Source organism: Crocuta crocuta, unplaced genomic scaffold (genome assembly GCF_008692635.1).
Source record: "Crocuta crocuta isolate KB4526 unplaced genomic scaffold, BGI_CrCroc_1.0 scaffold548, whole genome shotgun sequence".
Classification (NCBI taxonomy): domain Eukaryota; kingdom Metazoa; phylum Chordata; class Mammalia; order Carnivora; family Hyaenidae; genus Crocuta; species Crocuta crocuta.
Genome location: NW_027528725.1, coordinates 2,091,529 through 2,100,313, shown reverse-complemented (window position 1 = coordinate 2,100,313; position 8,785 = coordinate 2,091,529).

The window sequence follows — 8,785 nt, the reverse complement described above, 5'->3', positions numbered from 1 at the left end:
GTACTGGGCCATCTTTATTTATTTATTTATTTTAAGTTTTTCAAAATAAGCTCCATGCCCAGTGCAGGGCTTGAACTCACCACCCTGAGCTCAAGAGTCACATGTTCTACTGACAGAGGCAGCCAGGGGCATCTTTAGTCCGGCTTAATCCCAGCAATCAGGCCCAGCTTGGCTCATCCTCCTCGGAGCTCCACGAGGGGCTGCTGCTCTGGGACAGCTGGCCTGGCCCCAGGGAGCCCTTACCCAGGATGACAGTGCCAGGGTCCCAGGTTGTCCTTGGTGCCACCTGGGTGTGCTCCCTGTTAGACTGGGCCAGTCCCCCCTGAGCAGCTGGAACCCATATGGGGGTCAGGGTTGGGCTATGGTCCCTGGGTCCTTAGCTGAGCGTCCCCTGAGCTTAGGGCAGGGGAATGATCTGTACAGACAGCCTGGGGACATTTCACTTTCAGACCTATTTGTGGATTTGCTCACATCAGCTTTTTCATGAGAAAGCCNAATTCCCAAATGTGACAGGCTCTCACCTCTGCCTGCAGCAGCCTCCTGCCCTTCCCTCTGCCTCCCCTCCCCCCCACTGCCAGCTGCCCTCCCCTCCTCTCCTACTACCCAGGGTGCTATGTGCCAAGGGCATGGACTCCAGAACCCCTCAGGTCAAGGCAAGAGTTCTAGCGCTGCTGCCTCCTAGCTCTGTGACCTTGACAACGAATCGAGCATCTGGCCCCCAGCTTTGCAATGGTGATAACCTGGCAAAGTCGTGTGGAGAACAGGAAGCAATGTAGGAAACCCCAGAACAGGCTCATTCGCCCCACCCCACTGGTGGCCCTTGTTTCTGCCTTGGCAGCCAGTGGAGTAACCCCGCCGAGGCCTGCTTTCCTGCGGTGCGGTCAGCCGCACACCGGGGCATCGTGACCCTCGGCTCATCTGGCTGGCCCAGGTGCACTGTGACTGTCCCAAGGTCAGGGCCTCATCTTTCATCCTGGGGTCTGCAGCGGCCGGCACAGGCCTGCGCATAGTAAACGCATCCAGGAAAAACACAGGCAGACGGGAAGGTCAGAGCTGGTGTGGCACCTTTTCCCCACAGCTGAGCACAGAGCGAGGCCAGCCCTGTGAGACGAAGCAGCGCATCTGAGGCCCCTGGGTCTCAGGTTTGCAGGGAGCTGTCGCCAGGCTCTCACGAGGACCCCCCAGAGCATGCCAGCCGCTCATGTCACCTGTGTCATCTGAAGCCAACTTCAAGGGGCGCTGGCGGCAGAGGCACTAACCTCATTTCCCAGGTGGGGAAACAGGCCCAACACCCCGACCATAATTCTCTGCTAAGCCCTGTATCCTGGCCCTGTTCATCAGCTCGGCCTGGTGAGAATGGCCCCACCAAAGAGCCACACTCTGCCGGGGACCCCTAGAGACTTAGCAGCTATTCCTTAAGTCCTGTGTTCATGCCACAAAATGTGTCAGGCGTCTGCCCTGTGACCCACCGGGGTGCAGCAGTGAGCAGTTTCCACAGCTTCTCCCACGCTGCCCCATCTCAGTTCAGGTGTCACCTTCCCTGAGGTGTCCTCCCTGACCACCCTACCTAAAGTCGCCCCTCCCTACTGACGTCACCCTGATTTATTTCTCCTCTATGGTCACACGTGGCTACTTTAGGAAAATCCAGAAAATGTCAGTCATTTAAAGAAAAAAACTCCAGTCTTAGAACCTACAGAAAATCACTGTTCGTTCACATTTTAGTGTATTTCCTTGCAGCTGGCAGTCTCTACAAAGACCAGTTGATGCCCGCGTGCCGTTTCAGGCTGCTTTGTGCTTAGCGTTAGTCCTAAGACTGGCTTATTTCCACGTTCTAGCATCTCGGGGTCTTGCCCTGCACCACTGAAGGCGTTTTACGGGCACTCCCAGCCTGTTGCAGTTCACCTCTTCCAAAGTGTGTTTTTACTGCTTCTTACAGTGACCTGGGGGCGCTGCCAACCCGAGACGACTTCACATTAAACTTCAATTTAGTTTCAGTGTTTGCTTGAGGTGTTTTCCAACCAGGTCTAAAGTGCGAATTCAGACGCTGACCTGTGTGAATACAGGCTGCTTCATATCCTCAAGGGCAATTTTATTCCCTCCCTGCAGCCAGGGCAAGGCTGGGACATACCTTTTGCCCAATAGTGCTGCTTTTCATCACCCTCACATTTTGGGAATAGCCCTTGGGGTCCTCACTTTACCTAGATCCTAACCCATCCTAGGTATTTTTTCTTCCTTCCTGATACTTGAAATAGTGGTATTTTTTATAATCATCGGCATCTTAAATGTGATGAAATACCATCAGTAGAAACATTCTCAGCTCACCATCAACACGTGAGCATCTTTTTGACGGCTCTGCAAGTGTACATCGCCGTATTGCTTGGCACACTCACCGTTCCTGTGCTGATTGTGGATTGTGGATTGGTTATTTCTCTTCTTTTCTGAGGTAAGGAGGTCTGTGGGCTTTCCTATGACAAACAGCTGCTTTCTCATTCTGATGATTTCTTTAGGGTAATTCCCAGAAGTCAAATTGCTGTGTTGAAGGAATGAATATCCTCATACATAAAGCCTCGTGTATTTAGAGGCCAATTTTTTTTTCCTTTTTCTGTGTTGTCTTTGCAGAAACGGGGTCAGTGCCATCACAAGTCAGGGGTGTGGATCCACTTCTTCTGATCGTGGCTGGTCCAGAGTTTTTGGTCTGGAAAACTCTGTGAAGGTAAAGAATGAACTAACGTTAATGAAGCAAAGAGGCTGAAATTAGAAGCTTACTTGGGTATAGGCTGCATAGAATTAAAAGCCAACTGAAAACCAAGACTGGTTTGGACGTGTGAGTGTGCCCATGTGGGACCAGTGGTCTCTTTGGGGTCGATCACTGTAGCCTCCAAATGTGGTGAATCGATAGGCTGAGCACTGGGATAGTTAAGTATTATTAACTCAAACTAATTTTGTGTGTGTGCGGATATGGATGGGAAACTTCCTGGATTATGGAATATTGTTGAACCAATGGTGGGTAATCAAGTATCAATTGTTTGCGGCTAAGTTGCGGCCACTTAAATATTTTAAGCAGTTTGCATGTGTGATTTACGCTTTCTTCTCTACTCTCGTCTGCACTATTAATTTACTCAAGATATTTTTGTCTTACAAAGGCGATCCCCAGTCCTGCTGTCAGCTGGATTTGTTGGAAATTCGGAGGTAGTATGTTGTGGGTGCAAGATGTGTTTGCTGGGACAGGAGTGGACATTTGTGAAATTTCAATCCTAATTTCACGGTGGATTGCCTTTCATTCTTCCATGGACTGGTGCAGAGTGGCAGACAGTAACAGACACGTGCTTCTGTACATCGTCATTCGGAGTGGGGCCCTGGCGTGACCCTGCGAACAGTTTGGGGCTCTCTCCTGCAGGGGACGGCAGTCTAGCAGTGTAGGAGACACAACATGGAGACACAGAGACCACAGGAGTGTGGTACTCCCTGTGCAAAACCTTCCGTGGCTTCTCGTTTCTCGGGAAAAATCCACATGCTTTACCTCGCCCTTCAAGGCTCTGGTTGACCGGCCTCAGCTTATCTCCCTTACTTACTGCTCCTGCAGCCTCACCAGCTTCTTTCTGTTCCTCAGACTCCAAGACCATTGCTGCCACAGGGGAGGGCATCGATGTGTGGGTGGGGCAGACACCTTCATGGAAGGATGTCACTTAGGGAGCCTGATCCCACCAGACACAGCCACCTGCTCATCACTCAGTGACTGCGAGGTCCTGGCATGTGCTAGGCCCTGAGACCCTTGCTGTCCCCAAAGACTGATGACTCAAAGGTCACAAACAGGGAATACTGAACAACACTGAAAGAGCCAGAGTGAACCAGAGGTCATTGGGCTGAAAGCAAATAAAAATCAACCAGAAACTGGAAAAAAGCAGCAGTGAATGTAAGCTGTAGGGGGAAGGTTGGGGGGCACCTGGGTGACTGGGGAGAAGGTGGCACCACTGTCTGTAACTGAACTCTAAACTGGCCCGACGCTGAGGGGGGCCCTCGCTGTGTTGCAGCATAAGCCGAGGAAGGACCGCCTGGATTCAAACCCCAACTCCGTCATTTAACCAGCTATGTGTCCTCCACTCAGTGACTCAGTCTCCCTGAGGCTAGGTTTTCTCATCTGTGAAGTGGGGTCATTACACCTGCTTCCCAGGACAGAGGTGAGATGGTAGTCATAGGGCCTGGTACGTTTAGTAGATGATCAACACCTGAGCACTGTCCCCTGCCGCCTCCCCGCACGGTCCCCACCCTCGGGCTGCTGCTGGCGGGAAGGATGCTTGGCAGAGGGTGGGGGCCCCTCAGATCTGTGTTAGAGTCGGGCCGGGAACTGGGGCTCCTGTCTGGCTCCGGCAGAGGAGCATGCCACCATTGATCTCAGGGTCGTGAGTTCGAGCCTGACGTTGGGCGTGGAGATTACTTAAATAGATAAAACTTAAAAAAATAAATAAAAAATAAAGGCGAACTTCTATAACCAAAATAAACAACCCAGGTGACTGACACCTGAGTCGCTTCACCCTGCATCCAGTTCTGCTCTATAGATTAAGGGGGCCGGGTGGGTCAGGGTCTCCAAGTGCAGCCGTGCTGTGGAATGCAGGTGCACCCCCAGGCTGCTGCCCAGACTCACCAAATCAGGGTCCTTGAGGTGGGCCCCAGAATCCCAATTGTTTAAAAGCTCCCCAGATAATTCCAGTGTGCAGCCGGGTCCCAGAACCACCAGCCCGATGCCCCCTGAAAAACCTTTTTAGCCCTTAGACTCTGTGTTTCTACCCCCATCAAATGCCCTGTGCCGCTGTGGGGGGCGGGGGGGGTGGTGGCTTCCGTCAGTCTCTCTGGCCCAGAGCTCATCTGCTGTCCTCAGAGACAGGCCATTCCTCTGGTGCCACTCACTCCACAAAACCACGATTCAGGATCACCGAGTGTAGAAATGAATCGTGAGGGCTGCCTGGGGGGCTCCGTCAGATGAGCATCCAACTTCGGCTCCGGTCACGATCTCAGGGTTCATGAGTTTGAGGCCCGCATCCGGCTCTCTGCTGTCAGCGTAGAACCGCTTTGGATCCTCTGCCTCCCTCTCTGCCTGTCCACACCCCCCCCATCTCTCTCTCTCTCTCTCTCTCTCTTTCTCAAAACTGAACAAAGATTGACCAAAAATAAAATAAATCCTGAGCACTGTCCAGTGCCCTGCTCTGAAAGTCGTCTGCGAGGGGAGGAAGCAGCTAACCTCTGAGGCCTGGGATGCCTTCTGGCCACATATCAGCTGCATGTGAAGTAGAAATGCATCTCTGAGGCTGGAGATGCACTGCAGATTAAAAGCTAGACCCAGCGGCAGCTCCCTGCCCAAGAAAGAAAATGGAATTCTGCACAGTACCTGCTGGTCTTGGATTTTCCTCCTGCAAGAACATAAACATTGTTTGCCATCGCCGAGGTTCTTTCCAAATTGCCCGAAACGGCTGTAAACTTCCCGGCTTTATCCAGGGAGTCTTTGTGGTTGTGAGTTACTGTTCACCTAAGGAATTCCTATTGCAGATCCAGCATTACTAGATTCCCCCCCATGGAGACGGGTAATTTGTTGGACTCTGAGTGCTTTTATGGAGTGGGGGTGGGGGGAGGGCTTGAAGAGAGAGGTTTTACTTTACAGTTTCTAAGTGAGTGATTAAAAAAACTAGATAAAAACGGTTTATGACTATTAGTACCACAGTAGCAGATGTATCAGCAAAAGCTGAAAGAGAAGGTCACAAATGATTTGGGGGGTGGGGTGGGGTGTGTGGGGAGCAGAGGTACAAAGAGCATCTAGGATGTTTTTTAATTGATAAAAAGCCAAGAACACATTTAAAAGTAAATAGAGGGTCCAATTTCCCCTTTTCGGTAAAAAGGGGCCTCAAAAGGGAGAGGCAAGAGAATGATTTTTGCCGATAAATAGAATAATGACGATAAGGGTATGAGAAAAGAGCTACTGGTTATGTGTCAAGGTGTACAGGTGGGCACGTTGCCCATGTTACATACAGGGAGGAGACTCAGGCCAGTGGAGGCCGAGGACATGGGATTTGAACCCAGGTCCCTGTTCTCCACCACCTCATCTCCACGGCAGCATAAGGTGTGTGTGGAATAATGTTCACGCTACCCCTCAGCCTGCACATTCATGTAGGGCAAACACCTGGAAGGTGTCCGCCAGACAGTTGGTTTGAAGCTTGTTTTTACAGAGTTCTTTCATAAGTAGCCAGTTTCCAACCATTAAAAAGTGTGTGTGTGTGTGTGTGTGTGTGTGTGTGTGTGTGTGTTGGGTGACCAGAGAGATGAGTGGATAAGAGCCCGTTTTCTGAGGTAATAATTGAGGTCGTGCTCAGGCCTTTGCAGAGGTTCTGGGAGGGGACTTTGCCGGGAGGGGACATCACAGGTCGCAGCCACCAGGAGCAGCGAGGCGGGTGGGACCAGTGGGCAGGGGACAGGGAGGCGAGGAGGTGACACACTCCTGAGCAGCTGGTTTTCCTCCCTTCGTCATGACCTGGGTCTACGCACTGACATCCACAGTCCTGTCGTGGAGAGCACAAATCCAACTGGCACATTCTGCGTGAGCAAGGGTCTGTAATCACTGCTCTGTGGTCCCTGTCTTTCAACATAGGAATCTGGCTGTCATCAGCAGTTCGTTTCCTTCCTCCGCCCCACCTGGATATGGGGACCGAAAGGGATGCTGGGGAGAGAACAAGGGCGTTAGGTCCAAGGTGGGTCTGGTTCCCCACGGACATATCTCAAATCTAGCATCTTTTCTTTTCAATTAAAAAATGTGGGTTTAAAAAAAATTTTTTTTTTTTAAATTTTGGAGACAGAGAGTGGGAGAGAGGGACAGAGGGAGAAGGAGAGAGAATCCCAAGCAGGCTCCACGCTCAGCTTGGAGCCCAACGTGGGGCTGGATCTCACAACCATGAGATCATGACAAGAGCAGAAATCAAGGATCGGATGCCCAGCCCACTGAGCCACCCAGGTGCCCCTTGAGTCTGCCTTCTAAGTGCACATGGTAAGTGGTGGCTTCAGGCTTCATTTCCTTCCCCTGGAAGCAAATACCCCAGCAGAACCAGCAAAGGGCATGGCCTTAGGCCTTTCTTCTTCCAGCGCCTTGGGTGCACTGATGTGTGGCCCGGGTTTTCCTGTCCTGCATTGTCTGCCGGCCTGGTGCCCCTGGGTGTAGATTCCCCCCTCGGTGTGCAGCACAGAGTTGGGATTGAAAGCCTGGGTTTTATGCAGTCCTGGTCTGGATCCCACCTTGCCGCTTACCTGCTGCAAGATCTTGGGCAGACAGCTCAGTCACCACACCCCTCTTTTCCTATAAAAGAGGCTGTTGATGGAGCCCATCCTGCCGTGGGATGCAGGCCGGGCAAGGGCTGCCTCAGCACTGGTGAGCGGGAAGCCTTCCGTGACCGCCAGCCACTCTCCCATTTAGAAAGGTGGTTATTTTTATAGTAGTCCTGCTGTCTTTAGCCTTCTCCCACTGGGTCCCTTCGACGGCGCTCTGGGGAATGTGGCTGCCGGCTGCGACGCCTCCTTACCAGCCTGGCCCCTCCAAGGAGCTCTTCCAGAAGCTCTATTCTAACCTCTGTCAAGATCAGCATTTTGCGTGTAGCTTTGGAGAAGGGAGGGTGAGTTTATTGTTTCTGTGGTGGGTAAAGTTACTTGCAACGTTCTCTGTGCTGAAAACCAGGCCTACTGTGTGCGATAGGCACTCCCTGTATGGTCTAGATGGCATAGGAGAGAGCAGAGGCATTGGTCAGGGTAGGGACCCCAGGGGCCCATGTCCTTACTCCCCTAAGCCTGGATTCAAGCTTTTATTTTATTTCGGCCCCTCATTTGGACACAACTGGATTCTTCTCGTGACATAAATGATATCAAATGCAAAAGTGTGTATATGGCACGCACTATGGGCCAGGCTCTGCTGCAGGCTGTCCGTACATCGTTGTGCTCACGAAGGCCATCATGCTTGCAGTGTGTCATGACTCGCTGAAGCTCAGGTAGCTAGAAAGTGACAGAGCCAGAGTATGCTGGTGGTCTGACTCCAGAGTCCAGCTCTGGACCCTCAGTACCTGGCCTTTCCTCGCCAACAGAGGAGACGGTAGTTTTTATTGAGCACATACTATGTTCCAAGCACTAAAATCCCAGATACCTCCTGCCTCCTAAGGAATATTAGAGAGATAGGGACGGGGGGAGAAGGAAGGGCAGCAGGAAGCTTTGCCTGCCTTTGCCTGGTTCCGCCAGGCCAGGGCTGAAAGGACGGGTTGCTGCTGAGGCCACGCTGAGCTGGGTCTTCCCAGGAGGAAGGCAAAGCAGGCAGCTTCAGGCTCTCAGCCCAGGTGCAGCCACCCCCCTGCCTGGGGAGACAGCCCAGAACACATCCGCTCATTAGTGGCCACCAGGGCGGCTGGCCCTGCGCCTGTCCTGCGGGGCTTCCCTGAACGTGGGAGCCCGCCAGCCCAGGCACCTTGGGCACAGCCCTGGGGCTGTTTTCCCAGGCTTGCTGCACAGGCAGGCACAGCCCAGGTGTCTGCCGGCTTTAGGGTCATGGCCTCCACATCTAAGCCTGTGTGGGACACCCAGGAGCTCCAGCTCGGCAAGGTGGGGTGTAGAATGCAGAAACCAATTAATGTGGGGCTCGGGGGGAAATCCGTCTGACCAGTGGTTTGGCCAGATCTTCAATCACTTAAAGACAGAAGATCCAGGCTGGGTGCCGCAGCTATAGTTCAGAGCTGGCTGCCGCCACGTGGAACAACACTCCCCCCCCCCA